Genomic DNA, 20,566 nt, shown 5'->3' on the forward strand with positions numbered 1-20,566 from the left:
GGAGGGAATGGAGGGCTGCACGTTCCGAGGGTGAGAGGTTGGAGTGGGTGAGAGGGGTGGAGAGGTTGAGGCGGTTAATGTCGCGGCGGCAGTTAGCTATGAAGAGATCGAGGGTGGGTAAGAGGCCAGTACGGGGTGTCCAGGTGGATGGGGTGTGTTGGAGGCGGGAGAAGGGGTCGTCAGAGGGTGGGTGAGAATCCTGGTTGAAGAAGTAAACGCGGAGGTGAAGGCGGCGGGAGAATTGTTCGATGTCACGCCGCATGTTGAACTCGTTAATCCGAGAGCGTAGGGGAATGAAGGTGAGGCCTCTGCCTTGGACTGATCTTTCATCCTCAGAGAGGGGTAGTTCTGGAGAGATGGTGAAAACACGGCAGGGCTGGGAGCTAGGACCTGGTGTGGGGCTGGAGCTGGGAGTGGGGGCGGGGTTGGGCGTGGAGGCGGGGACAGAAAAGAGTACCAAGTTATACATTACAAGGTAATTTAATTCTAACTTGTGTATTTGTTTCAAAATTGCTAACTATGAAAGGTAACCAAGGCACCTTGAGAGGCTGAAGATTGAAGGAAGAGATTTTTTGGGGCAATACAAATAGTAGATTGGAAGAGGGTGAAGGAAATGGGGTGGGGAACTACTGTTGTTTTCAGGGGTAACCTTGTTTCAGTCAAAATCCAAAGAGTAGACAGGCCATGAGAGAACAAAGGTAGACAAGCAGGAGGCTGGAAGAACACAGCAAGCCATGCAGCATCAGGAAATGGAGAAGTCAATGTTTCGGGTGTAACTTTTCTCCAATCCTGAAGAAGTGTTACACCTGAAATGCTGACTTCTCCACTTCCTGATGTTGCCTGGCTTGCTCCGCTTTGAATTCCAGCATCTGCAGGTTTTTTTTTGTTTCTATGAGAGAACAAAAAGCCAAAATATTAAGGGACGTACAAAATATGTTTTGAAAGTAAGCTACATTACAATCACAGCATCTTGGAGGGCAGAAAAAGTGGTTAGTATGTCCATTTGAGAGCCTTCAGTAAGGTACAATGTGTTGATAAGATTTAAGACAATAGATACACCTCGAAAGAAGGAAATGGTATCATACTAGTAAGTGTAATCAAAATAGACAAATGGTAAAGCAATGCATTATGTTGACATGCAGAACTTAAATGTAGAAAGAAGGAAGGGAAAATGCACAAACACCTTGTGCATCATCTCCTCAAATCTCACCATCATTAATGCTCATTATGCCTTCTCCATTGGCATGAGTATATACACCAAGGAAGGAACTGCTTTTGTACTTGTAGTCTCTGTGCTATTGTGTCCTGTAAGAGGAATGTGTGCCTTGTTGAATGTGTGCAGCTGCATTGCATCTTGTGGTATTGGGGAAGGGGTGGAGTAGTGGTAATGTCACGAGACTTGGCAATCCAGAACCCCAGGCTAATATTCTAGGGACATGAGTTTAAACCTCACAATGACTGATGGTGAAATTTGGATGCAATTTTATAAAGCTGGCCAAACAGCAGCCATGTCAAATGTTGTTAGAAACATCTAGTTCATTAATATCCTTCAGGAAAGGATATTCTAAATAAATTCATCCTTAGCTGGTCTAGCTTACATGTGATTCCAGACTTCATCTATGTGATTGACTTTTAATTATCCTTCTGGGAAATGAAGGAAAGGCAATAAATGGTCGCATATTCGGTGACACCCACATCCTGTGAACAAATAAATAACATATGATGGAAGAAGAACTTTAAATGTGGCAAAGACACAGAAGCAATTGTGAGGATGTTAAGAAGTATTAAACGCAATCAGAAGTACAATGAAGTACTCTGTTTTAATTAGGACAAGCTGAGGGGAGGAGAAATGTCACGAGGTCGATGATTAACCTTGCCAGTCTGTGTAGAGAGGAAGACATGTGAAAGAATCTTACTTTGGAATGGTAATCATATTTTTTGCTGCATTGTTCTGATCACTGACATAGATATGTTTGATCATCTCTCTCTATTATAGTTGGTAAATCTGATTGGACATCCACTCAAAGGATAATACAAGATTCCTCCCGTTGCATACTTCTAAGCACCTCCACTGCACATTCAGAAAATTTGCAGCTCTTTTTGAACATGCTATCTTGCCAGCATTACCTTTATGAGGTAATACAGGCTGTCTTTGTGTCACAGTGGTCCACTTTACAAGGATGTTGCCAGGGTTGGAGGGTTTGTGCTAGAGGGAGAGGCTCGGGCATTGGAGCTGAAGGTTTACAAAATCATGAGGGGATGGAGAAAGTGAGTAGTCATGTCTTTTCTGCAAGGTAGAGGAGTCCAAAACTGGAGGACATCGGTTTAAGGTGAGAGGGGAAAGATTTAGACGGGATCTGAGGGATAGCATTTTCATGCAGAGTTTGGTGCATGTATGGAACGAACTGCCAGAGGAAGTGGTGGAGGCTGGTACAATTACAACATTTATAATGCATCTGGGTGGGTATCTGAATAGGAAGCGTTTGGAGGGATATAGGCCAAATGCTGGCAAATAGGACCAGATTAATTTTGGATTTCTGGTCGGCATGGACAAATAGGGCCAAAGGGTCTGTTTCCATGCTGTACATCTCTATGAATCTATAACTCTAATTTCTATACCTTTAACTTCGCAAGCTTTTGACAAAATCAATCCCTGCATGATGCAACTTCACAAGTCACCGTACACTGTTTCCCTCATAAGCTAGCTTTTTTTTTGAAAAGCCCTAGTTTCTGTCGTTCTGATAAATATGATTACATACCTACAAAGCTGAAGACAAGTTAGACAGTTTTCACACTGTGGATCCTACATGTTTAATGAGCATGTGAGAAACTTAGAATGGCATTAGCTAAAGGGTTACTGGGAAATGTTGGTGTCTGTAATATGTTTTCCTTTTTAACTCAAATAAAATGATATTATTTGCTTTCAAATTCAAAGGTTGCTACTTCCCAGTACTGTTAATTCTGACTATAACTAGCATCTAAAATCCTCAAAGACAAACATGTCACAATTGATTACACTTCAACAGTCCCACATAAAATACTCTGGAACACTTTAACTCTCGAGGCATCTGCACTGTTTCCCAAGTGACCGTTGCCCCTCAAGCTACTCAGAATCTTTCCTGTGTGAGACTGCTCAGAGACATTAGGGTTTCATAACTATCTTTCTCACAGGCAGATGACTGGGAAGTGTTTGGACAATACCTATCTGTAGTTGATGTGGTTTGGTGCGGTATCTCTCAAGACAATGCCATGGCCAAAACCCTCCATGCTGCTTAACAGACCCCCATCCTCATTGATGTTTGAAGTGAAAGTGGCAGGACTAATTGTGGCAGAGGTAATTGTGTGAATAACTCAGACCCAGCATGCAGTGGTATAAAAGCATTTAAATCCGTGACCCACTGAAACCCTGCAATCAGTAAAGTGTACTTCCTCCTTTCATTGGAAATTTCTTAGAAGAAATCACAGATTAAGAGTCAGAACTTCCAGCAACAAAGAGAACACCATGGGAAAGGATACCAACATCATTTATACATGACACAAAGTAGATGAGTAATCAGGTTGTCCCTTATTTGACCTGTATTGTTTTCTCTGATAGTGCAGAATAAGGTAACCGTTCAGTAAAAGAAGACATTAATCGGAATATGATGTAGTACCAAGGATAACTCAAGGGAGAAGGGTGTTTTGCACTATTTGATTGCGTGTACTAAAAGGCCATCTCAGTCCTTCGATGTATGAGCACTTACTACAAGCTTTGTCCTGGTTGCATAGGTGGATCTATAGGATTTTTTTACTGATTCAATGGTACATCCAGCTCCATCTTAGAGTATCATTTGACTTCCGCTTCTACCATGATGGAGCCTCTTTGCAGTGTGAAATTAAGTAATATTTAAACAAACATGATGCTGGAAATTGTACCATCAAGGTTTCTTTGATCGGTCAATGCACCTGACATAATCTTGCAGAAATAAATAAGTTATTGATTGTCAGGGGGATCAAAGGTTATGGGGAGAAAGTGGGAAAATGGTTTTGAGAAATCTGTCAGCCATGATCAAATGACGGAGCACAATTGATGGACTGAATGACCTAATTTCTGCTCCTGTGGTCTTATGGTCTCCATAGTATGTTCTTACATAATCTTAGTTGATAAATAGGACTTTTTTTAAATCTGTGCTTGGACAGCAAGCATGAAGGGTCATTACTATTCATGGGTAGATCTTGATTTCCAAGCAATTTGAATTCTTCAGGTAATTTGATTCACTTGACATCATATCAAGTAACAGTGGGAGGCACTGAATACTCCAAAGGTTACAGACCTTGGAAAAGTTTGGTAAATAATTCAGAAAACTTGCATTTCAGAACATGCCACATCCTAGCCAAGCTGTTCCAGTCTAGTTACAATATTAACACCTACGCATCAATGTGGAAAATTTCCAAGATATATTTTGTCCACAAAAACAAAAGCAGGACAATTCCAAATCTATCCAGTTACTGTCCCATCAGTCAATTATCAACAAAATAATTGAAGGTGTTATTGGTAGTTCTGTCATGTGACACTTACTCAACACTAATCTGCTTATGGTTCATGAGTGTAGATTCCATCAGGCCCACTCAGCTCCTGATCTCAGTATAGCTTAGGTCCAAATGTGGACAACAAGAAAACTGAATTCAAGAGGGGAGGTGAGAGTGACTAGTCTTGATATCAAGGTGGTATTTGATCAAGTGTGGCACCAAGGATCACTGGCAAAATTGACATCAATGGGAGTTGGAAGGCAAACTCTTCAATGGTTGAAGTCATACCTGATATAAAGGAAGATGGTTGTTGGAACTCAATCATCTCAGCTCCAGAACCTCTCTGCAAGAGTTCCTCAGAATAATATCTTAAGTCCAACCATCTTCAGATGCTTCATCATTGACTTTCCTTCCAACATAAGGTTAAGAGTGAGGGTATTTTCAGTCAGAAGTGCTGAGTGAATGATCCATCTCGGGCTTCTCCAGTGGTCCCCAGCATCACAGATATCAGTCTCCAGCCAATTTGATTCACTCCACATGATGTCAAAAAATGGATGGAGGCACTGGATACGCCAAAGGCAATGGGCACTGATAATATTCTAGAAATAGTAATGAAGATGTGTGTTCTGGAACTTGCCACTCCCCTAGCCAAGCTCTTCTAGTACAGTTGCAACACTGGCATCCACCTGACAGTATGGAACATTGCTCAGCTATGTCCTGTACACAAAAAGCAGGACAAATCCAATCTGGCAATTACTGCCCAATCTGTCTACTCTCCATCATCAGTAAAGTGATGGAAGGGTCATCAACAGTGCTATCAAGCAGCACCTGCTCAGCAACAACCTGCTCAGTGATGCCCAGTTTGAGTTTTGCCAGGGTCACTCAGCTCCTGGTCTCATTACAGCCTTGTTCAAACATGGACAAAAGAGCTGAATTCCAGGGGGGATGTGAGAGTGACAACCCTTGACATCAAGGCCACACTTGACCGAGTATAGCATCAAGGAGCCCTGACAAAACTGGAATCAATGGGTTTCAGGGGGCAAACACCCCACTGGTTAGAGTCATACCTGGCACAAAGGAAGCTGGTTGTGGTTGTGGAGGATCAGTCATCTCAGCTCCAGGACATCTCTGCAGGAGTTCCTCAGGGTAGTGTCCTCGGCTTAACAATCTTCAGCTGCTTCATCAATGACCTTCCTTCTGTCATAGGATCAGAAGTGGGGATGTTCACTGATGATTGCACAGTGTTCAACACCATTTGCGACTCCTCAGATACTGAAGCAGTCTGTGCCCAAATGCAACAAGATCTGGACAATATCTTGGGCTTGGGCTGACAAATGGCAAGTAACATTTATGCCACATAAATGCCAAACATTGACCATCATCAATAAAGTTGAAAATCACACAACACCAGGTTATAGTCCAACAGGTTTAATTGGAAGCACACTAGCTTTCAGAGCGACGCTCCTTCATGAAGGAGCGTCACTCCGAATGCTAGTGTGCTTCCAATTAAACCTGTTGGACTATAACCTGGTTAACCTGGTGTTGTGTGATTTTTACTTTGTACACCCCAGTCCAACACCAGCATCTCCAAATCATCATCAATAAGACACACTCTAACCACCACCCTTTGATATTCAATGATATTACCATCAATGATTCCTCAACTGTCAACATCTTTGGGGTTAGCATTGACCAGAAATTCAACTGGACTCACCATATAAACACAATGGCTACAAGAGCAGGTCAGAGACTAGAGATACTGCAGCTTGTAACTCATCTCCTAATACCCCAAAGTCTATCCACCATCTACAAGGCACAAGCCAGGAATGTGATGGTATACTCTCCACTTGCCTGGATGGGTGCAGCTCCAACAGTACTCAAGAAGCTTGACATCATCCAGAACAAAGCAACCCGCTTGATTGGCACCACATCTACAAACATTCAATCCCACCAACACTTGTGCTCATTAGCAGCAGTGTGTATTATCTACAAGTGCATTGCAGAATCACCAAAGATCCTTAGACAGCACCTTCCAAACCCACAGCTACTTACATCTAGAAGGACACAAGCAGGAGGTACTTGGGAAGACCATTACCTGCAAGTTCCCCTCCAAGCCACTCACCACCTTGAATGGGAAATATACCGCCATTCCTTCATAGTCGTTAGGTCAAAATCTTGGAATTCCGTCCCTCCTAGCATTGTGGGTCAACCCACAGCAAGTGGTGGACTGCAGCGATTCAAGAAGGCAGCTCACCATCACCTTCTCAAGGGCAAACAAGGATGGGCTATCAATGCTGGCCAGTCAGTGATGCCCAAGTCCCACAAATAAGTTTTTAAAATTGCTTTGAATTACACAATGTTCACCCCTTTCTGCAGTATCCTCAGAGACTGAAGCAATCCAAGTCCAAATGCAACAACACCTGGACATCATTTAAGCTTGGACTGCTAAGTGGGAAGAAGCATTCATGCCACACAAGTAGCAGGAAATGGCTATTTGCGATTCAATAAAATCTAATCATAGCTCCTTGATAATTAATTTTATAAGCATCACTGAATGTTCCACTATCAACATCCTAGGGGTTACAACTGATCAGAAGCTAAATTAGACTAATTCAGAGTCTAGGAACTCTGTGGCATAGAACTCACTTTATGATTTCCCAGAGAATATCCGCCATCTGCAAGGCAAAGTCAAGTATATGATGAGATATTATCAAATTGGCAGTATGGCTGCAGCTCCAACAACACTCAAGAAACTTGAAACTATCCTTGATTGACTCCTACCCATGAACTTCAACATTCTCTCCCTCTGGCACTGGCACTCAGTAGCAGTAGTATGTACCATCCACAAAGTGCACTGCCAAGAACTGAACAAAGCTTCTTAAACAGAACTTCCAAACTCACGACCTCTTCAACATGGAAGGCTGAGGGAAGCCGATGAATAGGAACATCATCATCTTAAATGTCCCATCCAAGACAAGCACCATCCTGACTCGGTAATATACCGCCATTCCTTTACTAACACTGGGTCAAAATCCTGGGACTTCCTTCTGCAAGAGGAATGTGGGTGTCCATACATCACTAAGACTGCAATGTTTCAAAAAGGCAGTTCATCACCATTTCCTCAAGGGCAATTAGGGACAGACAATAAATACTGGCTGAGACAGTGACACTCACATCTCTAGCGCAAATTTAAAATAAGTATAGAAGTAATGAGCTCCTGCTACATTCTTCCCAAGAGCAGGTCATGCTGATGAGCATCCAGATTTCCCATATTATGTTATATGAACTAGGATCCAATAGCTTCGTTAGCACTCAAATTCAAAACCTGCGAACTGTCTTTCAACTAATGGATTTTGGCAGGTTGTGATTTTTAAAACTTTATTTAGTAATATTTGATATTCTGATAGGAACGTTATTCACTATTGATATTATTCCTGCAATGTTACAGGAATATAATTGCAAGACAATTGCTACTTAGTTTTGTAGTCCTAATGTTATGATCGTAGTGAAAATGGATGATCAATATTCAACTTTCATCATTTGACTTCAATACATGGCTGTTCACGGATTAGTAATATGTTTAAAAAAACTCTACCAAATAAAAAGGCTGCTGTGATCACATAACCAACTCAAACAATCCGCATGGAAGATACCTAAAGCAGCTGTCTTGGCATTACTTTTTAATCAAAAGCACTGTCAAGAAAGATACATCTCTTGCTTTACTCACACTTGCAAAATTACTGAAATATGGTTCATTTGTACACTCCCAATTTGGATCCATTGTCTTTAACAAATTAAACTCTCCACAGGTAACTGCTTATCTTCAATATGTGAAGAATACAATGGACCTAGACTGGGAATATACAAACAAACCCGAGTTCAGTAGCTTGCTTTGAACAATAATAGGAAAGTAGAAACATGGGCTTAACAGAGCAAGGATGCATAAAGATTGTTTCTTTCTCAATCTTAGTAAACCAACACTGGAGAAAGAAACTTAGAAAAACTTCAATTGATTGAGAAACCAAGTTTCCCCACTCTTGATGAAATAGAGCACTAACTCAGCAGTAAGACTGAGATCTCACTCTCACAACTGCCTTTATTTACATACGAGGTACCCCTTCTCCATTCCAAGTTTCTTTATAGGTATTTTTTAAAAATCCATTTAGATCCTTTTGAGCAGTTGGGTATAGAAACCAGTCCTTCTGGCCCACAGGTAGGGATACTACCACTGCACCACAGGAACTCAAAACTACAACCTTCATTTTAAGCTGTTTACTTATGTTCTTTGTATGTTATCACATTTTAATTTATTTTTTAGATAATAAGATTCAAGAATACTTTGGAATTGGCTCGACTTCATGTTTTGATCTTGTTAACTTGGTTTATCTATATCACATAATCAACCAAGTTAACATGATCAAATATATATTTATGATAGCTACGTGCTGAAAAGTGAAAATAAAAAATATATTTGCTGCGACTGACTGAGAGAAGGTTGTAAGAAGAAACAAGCCATAGTGCCTTTTCATGTGGTCATAACACAAAAATAAATGCTGTTTGCCTAAAACTTAAATTATATTGAACAAAGTACACAAAAGATGGTTGAGCCCAAATCCTGCATGATCTAGAATTAGCCTTCCTCAGCACTAATATTAATGGGTCCTGAACCATCTTTTATGCCTGCATTCACTTGTGTACACTGAACCTCTTAACACAGACCCTGTAATCCATTATTTCCACGACATGGTGTGTTGCAACAGTGAAAGCAAACCATGATGCTTTTTCAAAAGATTCTCCATTCCAACCTGTACAACAACAAGGTCTACAGCATTTAAAGCATCATGAATAAGGGGAAAGGGACAAAGGTTTAACATATACTGTTAGGGTAGCCAGCAGCTATCGAATGACCGTTCAATACATTACCAGTTTGTTCACTTGAGTTTCTGTCTTTGTGAGTTAAAACATAACAAAGAAGAAAGAGAAAATAACAAAATTCTTAATTGTATGTGGCTTCAAGCCTTATTATATCTTCATTGACAATTTTTCCTTCGCCACTGTTATTGATGGCAGTTTTTTTCCATTTGTGTTTTTACCTGTACAGAGGAAAGAGATTGCCCTGTTCCTGTCTCCTCCTTTCTCCTGTCTTCTCTAGCCCCTCTGGCTAGAAGACTGAAAGTGTGTCTTGTTGAAGGTTCTCTTCAAACAATTTGATGTAGTGTAAATGGTGAAAAGATGGAGCAAATGTGGTCATAATGGAGAAAGAGTTGTGAGGTCAGTAGCGTGAACATAAAGAAATGTGGTGAGATGGCCTAAACTGAGAGGAGGAGAACAATGTGAAGTTGAGACAGAAAGAACTGCTGGGGTATTGAGAGAGGTGTTGGGTCCAGGTGGTGTTGCAGGTGAAGTTAGGTGAAGATGTTGGGTAAAGTACTTTTGAGGATTTGTGGAGAGGTGTATGGTCTGTATTTGGACTCGGTTTGGGGATGAGGTGTCGGTTGTCCATAGGTATTTGCAAGTTTCATTCAGAGATTCAGTGATGATTCGAGGCAGGAGAGGTCACTTTTATAACTAGATTGGAGTACTGCAATGTAGAAAATAAGCAAGATGCCAATGGGAGCCTTATCAAGGCAGTCTTGGTGAGGTAATACATTTTCTTCTGCATTGCAGCCACTTCCTAAGAATTATACTTGTGGTACTGAGACAGTCAGCCATTTCTCTGCTTTAGAAACTTGAATGGGCTTCTATCACCAATCAAAGGGAAGAATACCTTCTCCATATTGTTGACATGAGACTGAAGAACATTCATCGCTGCATTAGAGAATATCTGGGACTTGATCGACATCATACTGTTTGCCATTCCAGACTACAGTGGTCAATCAGAGACCGTTTGAAATTGGCCCTGTGGTTTCTAAGTGCTGTTTTTTCCAATTACTTATTGATTAACACTTCAGATTCCTCCCATCCCAACTGAGAGATGCCGACAGGGAACTCAACTAGCATTGGCTCATGATTATAGTGAAGATAGAGCTGGCTACCAAAATGCTAAGCTCCTAACAAACTATTTGATGAAGGAAGTATATACCCTAATTACTACCTGTCACACCAGATAGAGAAAAAGAGTCATGGAAACAGACCCTTCAGCCCAACTTGTCCAAGGTGATCAGGTTTTCTAAACTGACCTAGTCCCATTTGGCTGAGTTTGACTCATGTCATTCTAAACCTTTCCTAAGCATGTACCTGTCCAAATATCTTTTAAATGTTGTAAGTGTATCCATGTGTAGCACTTCCACTGTCATCTTGTTCCAGATATGCACCACCTTTCATAATGGGTTAAGATTTGATTAGATTAAATTACTTACAGCGTGGAAACAGGCCCTTCGGCCCAACAAGTCCACGCCGACAGACCGGAGCACACCCACCCAGACCCATTCCCCCACATTTACCCCTGCACCTAACACTACGGGCAGTTTAGCATGTCCAATTCACCTAACCTGCACATTTTTGGACTGTGAGAGGAAACCGAAGCACACCCACACAGACACGGGGAGAATGTGCAAACTCCACGCAGTCAGTCGCCTGAGGCGGGAATTGAACCCGGGCATCTGGCGCTGTGAAGCAGCAGTGCTAACCACTGTGTCACCATGCCACCCACCTTCTGTGTGAAAAAGTTGTTAGTCAGGTCCCTTTTAAACAAAAGAAAAATGCCCTCATTATATAAATGGATAAAACTGAAAAACAATGTTCTGGAATCTGGGGTAGCCTGCACCTGCCAATAGCATGATGCGAATCTGCCTTTTTTGTCTACTCATGAGATACGGGTGTCACTATCTGAGCCAATATTTATTGTCTGAATGTAATTGTTCTTAAGAAGGTAGGAGAAATACAGTCTAATTGCTGTAGGTAGAGCTACTATTTTGTTTGGAAGGGAGTTTAAGGATTTTGGCGCAGCAACATTGAAAGAACAGCAATATATTTCCAAGTCAGGATGTGAGTGGCTTGTAGGAAAACTTAGAAGTGGTGTTGATTCATTTATCTGCTGTTCTTGTCCTTCGAGATGACAGTCGTTGTGGGTTTGTCTAAGGAATCTTGTGAATTTCTGCAATGCAACTTATAGAATTGTATACTTTGCTACTATTGAGTATCGGTGATAGAGGGACTGAATGCTTGCAGCTGTGTTGCCAATTAAATGGACTGCTTTGTCCTTGATGGTGTCAAGCTTCTTGAGTGATGTTGGAGCTGAACTCATCCAGGCAAGTGTGGAGTATTCCATTGCACTCCTGATTTGTGCCTTTTAGATGATGGACAGGCTTTGTGATGTCAGGGGATGAGTAATATACTGTAGCCTCTACTTTTGTAGCCACAGTACTTGTATGATGAGTCCAATTCAGTTGCTGATCAATAACCCCCAGGATGTTGATAGAGGGGATGTCAAGGGATAATGATTTGATTCTCTCTTGATAGAGATAATCATTGTCTGACACCTGTGCAGTACACATGTTACTTGCCATTGTCAACTCAAAACTATTTTTTTCTGTATCATGCTACATTTGCAAATGGACTGATTCAGTCCATGTCTTTTTGCAGTTTCAAGAAAATGCATTCTAAAATAATTTAAATTTATATGGATTAGATGCAGGCTTTCTAAAGCTAATTTGGGCGGTAATTCTGCAAAGGTTTATGAGGCACTGTTGTGCATAGAATGAATTTTTCAATCAAGCCAAGCAGTCCAATGTTAAGTATCTTGCAATGCTAATTGTGCTGGGCAGAATATGTGCTAAAGTTGGATGATTCCAGAATGCCAAAGGCAGTGCCTTATGGTGAATCTGTTTGGGTAAGTGATGCACACATTCCAGCAGCCAGTTGAAACTACAGCTCTCTCTGAGTGACAATTGGTATAGGAACAGGAGACCTTTGACAGAAACATCTGCTATGCAACCAGGAAAGCAAGCTGCAAGTTTGAAACACACATAACACTGCTGATAAAAGACAAGGTCAATTAAAGGTGTCCCAGAGCCTTCCAAACCCTTTCCCCAACTGCTCAAGAGCTTGCTGATCAAAAATTGTTTTTCTTATCACCAAAGGTCATGCCCACTACCACAGTGCCAAATATTTCCATGATCTTTGCCTGTGAAGAAGCTGGCAAGGGTGTGGGGCAGTCAAGTCTGAGGTGAGGGGAAAGCAGAGGTATGTTTTGAGGTGTGGACTAGGACTTGGATGGAGGGACTTTGATGGTTTAACTATCAGAGGGTATGAGAGGCTACTGGTGGGTGGTTAGTGACAGAAACCACTGTGTGCTCCTCAGGAAGAGGATAGAGGAACAGGTTAGGCATCATTTAAGGGTAATTTTAGGACTTGGAGAATTGGGAGGCAAAGTTCAGTGTTAATTGAGGGTTTAGTTAAGCTGCCAAAGTCGTGCAACATAATAGGGGACATGGAGGCTTTGGACACATACTTAACAATTATGCTGAGCTAAGTGCTGACAGTGTCCACCATGAGCTGCTATTCTTGTCGCTGTCTCGATGCTAAGTACAACAGAAATATGGCTTGGTAGAGTCAGTATCCTGCACAGAAGTGCAGGATTCACACTTGTTGGACAGTGGGACATTGAAGATGAAAATACATGAAACGAGCATTTGCAAACTCCAGCTACAGTTCATTTCCAATTGTTTTGCTTGTAAAATGAACATTGATATCTCAGTACTGCAAAGTTTAGCAGCAATGAGTTAAAAAGAAGCATATGCTGGCAAAAAGCAACCCATAACCTTGAAATTTTCAAGGATACTGTGGAGGTAGAGAATATTGATTAATTACTGTCATGTAAGTATGACGCTGGGCCCTACTCAATTCAATGAACAGTTGAATGATTGACATGAGTCTGGGATAGGAAAGATGTTGGAGCATAGCAGGCACTCCATTTTTGGTTTAAGCTGGTATGACACCTTCACTAAGTTGGCATACATGGTGCAACTGGGGCCATGGTGGAGCAGACAATAGTGCTGCTAAAGATGTGGTTTCGCTGTTTGGACCAGACAGGTTGGTGCCCCTGATTTACTGCAGATAGTATGTGCCGCAACTAGATGACACAATAGATGCTGAACAACTGGGAGAATGGCAGCAGTCTTTTGAGGAGGCAGGGGAGAGGCACACAAGGGAGGTGACTCCTCTTCTTGTGCACAACGGAGTTCAATTGTGTTGGGTACCATAAGTCAGACTGGACCAGATTGACACTCTCTTCCAGTAGATGACAGCTGGGTGCAGCCAGCCATCTTGGAAGGTAAGATATTTGTTGTCCATCATAACGGTACAGAGGAATTTTGATTATCTAAAGGACACGGGCAGGGAGTATTTCGTTCTGTTAATCGAATTCCGGATAATCAAATGCGGGATAACATTGTTTAGCCGAGCATCGGGACCTTGCAATCTTGCCAGATAATCTGATATTCAGATGATTGAATGCCAAATAATCGAGGTTCCTCTGTATTCAGTTTGCATTGCACAGCCTCTATTCATTTAATTTGTGTTTGCTTTTGCTGGCTGTAAATAAACTTTCGTGTTTGGGATGATCTGACTGCTTGACTGCATATGACTTTCCCTAACTGGACAATACCAAGGTGTGGGTCTACGCTGGCACTGAGGACAGAGTAGCAATGACCTGGAGTGTTTCTAGAAGGTGATTAGATGGAATGTAGCTCAGAACAAGCTAACTGTGGGGCCTGGTATTTGAACAGTGTGTAGGGTTGAGACAATGGGGTTTTATGTGAAAGGGAGCATCAGGTTACATACTGTGGGCAGTGTCAACTTTTAGCCGCTGTGCAATTGCATCACTAATGAGGGACAGCGCCGATTTGTCCAGATGCACAGTGGCCTTTGAATAATGATATGGGCACCAGGGTTGCCATTTATCCACTGAGCGGCACATTGTTCCAGGAATGGCACATGGTGAGACACGGCTAGTATTGGGCAAGAGAGGCATCATTGGGGAGCATTGGGAAGTTAATGAGGTGTATTTGGTAACATGCTGTGAGAAATCGCACAAGGCTTTGTGGCGACAAACCCTCCAATAAAACTGATAAAGCTGACATGTAACAAAAAAAAATACAATTCATTAATCCTGTTTTCTCTCGTTTTTATATTAAATGCCCTACAGTATGGAAACAGGCCCTTCGGCCCAACAAATCCACACCAGCCCTCCGAAGAGTAACCTACCCAGACCCATTCCCCTATCCTATGTCTACCCCTGACTAATGCACCTAACATTATGGACAATTTAGCATGGCCAATTCACCTGACCTTCACATCTTTTTGGACCATGGGAGGAAACTGCACATTCACGGGGAGAATGTGCAAACTCCACACAGACAGTCACCCAAGCCTGGAATCGAATCCAGGTCCCTGGTGCTGTGGGGTACCAATGCTAAAGACTGAGCCACCTTTCCACTCCAGTACTTTGCGAATGCCAAAAATGAAGTAATTCCTTCACATCCTTTCCGAAATATTCATCATAGTTAGTTGTAATATGAAGGCAACAAAGATCACTCTCCACTTCTCAGCTGCATGTATAAATGATGAGATGCAGAAAGGTACTTTTGCTTTATTCCTATTGCCCAGTTACATTCCTCCTCTGGTTTCTCAAAACAAGTTAACCAAATTGGTGTGCTTATGGATGTTAATTATGTCTTGAAAATAGACATTACATTTTGTATCAGTGCTTATTGTGGAAAGGAAATTACGTTCTTGTTATCTTTTTTTATTAAAATATCAAGCTGATCCGAATACAATGCAGTGCATTCCTTTCATCTGCACACAGAAATGCCTAAAAATAATACTGGAGTTTTTACCTCCTGACATATATTTTTAGTGCCTCCAAGGAGCAGTCAGGTATCAGATGAGCTGGTGGCATCATCTCTAGTGCAAGAGATTGGTCAACAAAAATACCCCTACGGGACAATAGTCTTAATAGAATAAAACAGAACTTAAAACGAACAATCTGATCTCTTGTCTATATTCTGTTGCAAATTTGTAATTAGGTGCTTCACTGTCATTCAGAATCACATGTGTAGATGATCTCAAGAGAAAAAAATTAAACTGTGACCTGCAGCAAAAGCACTCACCCTTCTCTGCTGGTTTTGTCTGGTATTATGTGTGTTGAAGATTCAAGGCAGGCAAGTGTAAACGGCTGAAGCGAATCTCCTGCAGATTTCAGCTATTAATCAAGAGTCAGTGCATGGGTTGGACAGGTAATTTAATACCTCCTCGTGCATGAACTGACTCGGGGCAACCCTTCATATATAGACCCTAGAGATTCACAATCGGTTCGGGTCATCCAGATTCAAAGTGTGTGTGTTCCCTTTGGGGCCTGCTATAACTGGTTCTTCAAAGGTGAAATATACGAAGCATCACCTGCTCTCTATAATATTTGCTTACATTAACCTTTTTGGTATTGAATTTTTTTCATCATATAATAACATTCTTTCCCCCAGCAGTCTGTCCAAAGCCAAATATTTTTAACTGCACCTTTTTTTTTCACTTTAGCTTTCTCATGCAGTAATTTCTCACTGATCTCCACAAGAAGGAATGACAGCCATACATTTTGTGAGATATTATTTGATTATACAAGTATCCTTTAAGAATTAATTTATTTGAAAACAACATCAACAACAACAATACTGAGGCAGCAGGATGTTGAAGAGACACTTGATAACAATGTAATATGTAGGTCAACTGTAAGGTACTGAATCTTGGAAATATTCCAGGAGAACCATTCTTTTTAAAATAACTGCATAGTTTCATTGAAAAAGTATAACTAATGGAAAAGAACACAGTTCATTCAATGTAATCTTCAGATGAATTGATTTACATTAATTTGTTTCTAAGCAGAGTTTTGAATGAAATTGTATTGCATATTAAACATTTAGTCAAGTCTTCTTCATGTGTCAGTATAGCTGACACATTGTAGTTAAAATCCCTACATGAATATAGATATATAAAATTAATTATCAGATATCACAGGTTCACAAATTAAAATCTGTATTTAATTGAATTTATTCTCTTCATTTTTATTGTTTACCGAACAAATGTAATAGCTTGGATGAAATTTTGAAATGAATGAACTCATCTGTTGGCAACTTCAGATATAATCTGGGTACTCAAAAGTAAATGCAGAACTTCAGTTTTTAACATAAAATCTGAATGCAACTATATAAATGTAACTGAACATGTGCAGAAATATTAGTTCACACTATTTCTTTAATAGTTCTGAAAATATGCTGATCAATTGTAATGATTTATTCAACAATATTGAAATTTGACCTAGAATTTTCAAACTATAAATAATCTTAAACTCATGCACGCCTTTCTCTCTGAAAGGTTTCCAAAATTAATGCATGTGGGATGACAATTGTCATGCATTTATCTTTTGTCACCAACAGTCACAATAACTCCAGGGCTAATACAGTCAAGATGTCCCTTTGTTACTTGTGATTTCCCCGTACAACTCTGTAAAAGAAAGAGGAAAAATAAAAACGAGGAAAATGCTCTTCTTACCTGTCCAAGGAAAATTTCTGCTCATAGACATTTTCCTCAGCTACTCCATTTCTGAATGCACTGTTGCTTTGTACAAGCTACCAACGTGAGCAAATCATCAGGCCTCCCACAAAAAGGATAATTGGCTCTAGTTGAAGTGCTGTAAACATTCATCATAATGGCACTCGTATGCTGAAGCCAGCAGCTATCTCAGCTGACTCTTTTACTTAGGTATAGCTAATGCTTCCTGTGCACAGACTTGCGTTTTACTGTTTCCTTCTTCCTTATCTCATATATGAATGAGACAGGCTAATGCTAACAGCAACCCCGATTCTCCACACACACACACACACACACACAAATCGCAGCATAAGACAGCCAGAATGAAACGTGTGTTCAGCTGCTCTAATTAAGCACTAGTTGTATTTTACCCTGAAGATACTGATTAATAAATAATTCAGCAGCTAAAAGGCAAAAATTAAATAAGCAAAAGTGCAAATGAGATGGTAATTTTGAAAAGGTGTCAGCAGTAATCTAACAGATGTTTTAAGTTTAATAATTGTTGCAGTGCATTTTTATTATTGTTGTACTTTGATAGATCTTACGGTTCAAATATCTTGTACCATTACAACTATATGCCTGTAGTATGGCCCATGTTTTCTCAAGAAGCTCTGTTAAGTACGGAAAGCAAGGCCTGATTTCAATGCAAGATGGGATTGGTACAATGTGGAGGACTGGGTGCGGTGTGCAGGGGTTGCAAAACCAGAAGATGCACACAAAATTATGAAAGCACATGAGGCATTCTGAATTTTATCTGTCAGACCTCGTAATACTGTTTGAAATCTGCCCACATTGTTTCACATAACTGCTGAGGCCAGGGTAAATTATATCAAAGCCGGCTGGCAGAAACCATAATTGAGGCTGGACACTACCATGATAGGGGACCTAAGGTTTCATTCTTGTCAGCCCCAGTATAAGATACCTGGCTCAGGGTCATGGGGAGGTTAAATACAAATTAAACTGAGGAAGGTAGCAATGGGGCAGGTCCAAGGATTTCTCTATATTTCAAAGGAGTCCTCCTGCCATTCCTGCACAACCCCCTCTGAAATGTTTTCTCCTGGACGGCAGCATTCCTTTACTATTTTGGTGAAAACAACAAATGCTGGAGATCACAGCGAAACAGAAAGCATCAGTGGAGAGAGGGCAAGCTATGTTTCATAAGCTCTGATGAAGAGTCAACTAGACTCAAAGTGTTAGCTTATTTTCTTTCTGTGGATGCTGTCTGATTCACTGTGATCTCCAGCATTTGTTTTCAGTACAGATTCCAGCATCTGCAGTAATTTGCTTTTACTTAATATTTTCTACTGGCATTCCTGCCTGCTGGTGGGTTTGACACTATCTGTGCCTGCCCCCACACTTCACTAGGCCTTTCAAAATTTTGTTCACATTGCATTAAAGAACCAACAACATCATTACGTCATGACTTCAAGCTTTAAATTAGGCCACAAAGTGCTTGAAGCCAGAGTGTAATCAGCTATAAAATAGGTGAAGATAAGATGTGTCTGGATGGGAATGGTGCAGCCACATGCCATTAAGTGAACTCGGTCAATTATGACCTCTCCCACACACCAGGCTGATTTTAAATCAAACCTCAAACTTTGCAGCTTAAGCCTCTGTCTTTCGGATAGCTCAATACCTATTGATTCCAACTAAAAAAGCTGCGATAAGACTCAATGACCTATTCTTGAAATCAATGAAAACAGTAATTCCTCTCAGATGCTCAATTTTTCAAATGATTCCCATATAAAGATTACCTTAATTTGGCATTAAGCTTGCTTGCTGTATTTTTTTCTAAAGGGATGGATTAATTCTCAACATTTCTTCTGAGATTTCAGGCAGCTGAACTCTAACAGCTTGCTATCCCTTAAGGAATTGGATTGTGATGAAGCTGCCAGTAATTGCTAAACTCCTGCTTTCTCTCCTGGTTTAGGAAATGTCTTGATTAAACAATGAAACACACATATAAATAAAAAGACTGTAAAAATTAGAGAGAGGATCTTTTAGATAGCCAACAGTGGATGGGCTTTGGAACTTGGGGTAATATTTTTTGTAGGGATATTAACAACCAAAATGATGCATTCTTCAATATAGGTTTTGTAGCTTGATCTGATCTAGTCATCTGTTTAAAATGAAAAACTCAATCTCCACTCAGTAAAGAGTGATCGGTGCTAGCAGGTGGGACTAGATTGGGTTGGGATATCTGGTCGGTATGGACAGGTTGGACCGAAGGGTCTGTTTCCATGCTGTATATCTCTATGACTCTATGACTCTAAGTAGTCTCTTGGAATAAGAATGTAATATCCAACTGCTAAAGTCAACTTTAGCATGGCTGAGAAGTGTTGGCTTGTATACTTACTGTGGTGCACGTTTCCCACTATTCAGTTTGACAGCCAAAACCTTCCAGTGAGACTTCATGCTTATTACAAATACTATTGTAAATACATTAGCTCTCTCTGTTTCTCATCCATATGTAAGGATACTAGTGAGAGTGAGTCATGTCTTTTTATAGCTAGTTGATGTTCATGTATCCTGGTGGCTAGTTTTCTGCCTGTTTGTCCAATGTCATGCAAGGTATTTTGTAAATGACATTAGCTTTGCTTGTTGTCTGTATAAAATGTTTCCAGTCCAGTTAAGCTTTCCAAAGCATCCATTTACCATTACTGAAAGGATCATGGTCTGAAATGTCAATCCTCTTTCTATTTCTATAGATTGCTGCCTGGCATTCCCTATGCTTCCATTTAAATATGTGGCTGATAAGAGTAGTGAATAGAGAAATGGCCTTTAATTCACAGGGCACTCATAACAGTGCTGGGAATAAAAGGAACTGTGTCTTTACCTTAACTATGTTCAGACCAGTGCCCCAGTAAGTCAGAAAAGCAGGGCTGTAGAGAGGACTTTGGACTAAATATTTGGTGGGGTGAACCACACAAGGGGAGATTTAGAACATTAGAGAGAAGGAACAAGAAAATAGTGTAGACCGTGTAATGGGAAATAGTAACCAGCGTGTGCCAGGAGGAGGCAAAGCATACAAATATAAAAGTGCACCAGCAAATATAGTTAGATAGAGATTTTAGCTTTAAACTAGCAGATGGGAGGAGAGTTTGGGTGAATATAGATTTGGAAATCCAGAGACATGAGTAAAGGCAATAAAAAGTACATCAATGTAGGTCAAGACAAAGTCAGCTGGGGGAGGAAGAAACAGAAAATTTAGGAGTTAAAAGTCACCGGAGAGTAAGGTCCACACAGGGTAGTTAACTAGTGAGTTTTGAGAACATTTGTAGCTCAGATTGAGGTTCTGGATGTAGGTTTGCTCGCTGAGCTGGAAGGTTCGTTTCCAGATGTTTCATCACCATACTAGATAACATCTTCAGTGAGCCTCTGGATGAAGCACTGGTGGTGTAGCCTGCTTTCTTTTTATATGTTTGGGTTTTCTTGGGTTGGTGGTGTCATTTCCTGTGGTGATGTCATTTCCTAT

At 40.7% G+C, this 20,566-nt stretch overlaps 1 protein-coding gene across 6 annotated transcripts in view; it reads right to left on the minus strand.

Moving 5' to 3' along the window:
• mgat4c (mgat4 family member C) overlaps window positions 1-17,308 on the minus strand; it is a 429,982-nt gene extending 412,674 nt beyond the window's left edge. For all 6 annotated transcript variants that reach the window (XM_043709714.1, XM_043709716.1, XM_043709712.1 and 3 more), the window contains exon 1: window positions 17,053-17,308. The gene's annotated coding sequence lies outside the window, so the exon portion shown is untranslated. The remainder of the gene's footprint in view (window positions 1-17,052) is intronic.
• Window positions 17,309-20,566: the final 3,258 nt, after the last annotated feature.

The sequence above is a fragment of the Chiloscyllium plagiosum genome, chromosome 19 (genome assembly GCF_004010195.1).
Source record: "Chiloscyllium plagiosum isolate BGI_BamShark_2017 chromosome 19, ASM401019v2, whole genome shotgun sequence".
Lineage (NCBI taxonomy): Eukaryota > Metazoa > Chordata > Chondrichthyes > Orectolobiformes > Hemiscylliidae > Chiloscyllium > Chiloscyllium plagiosum.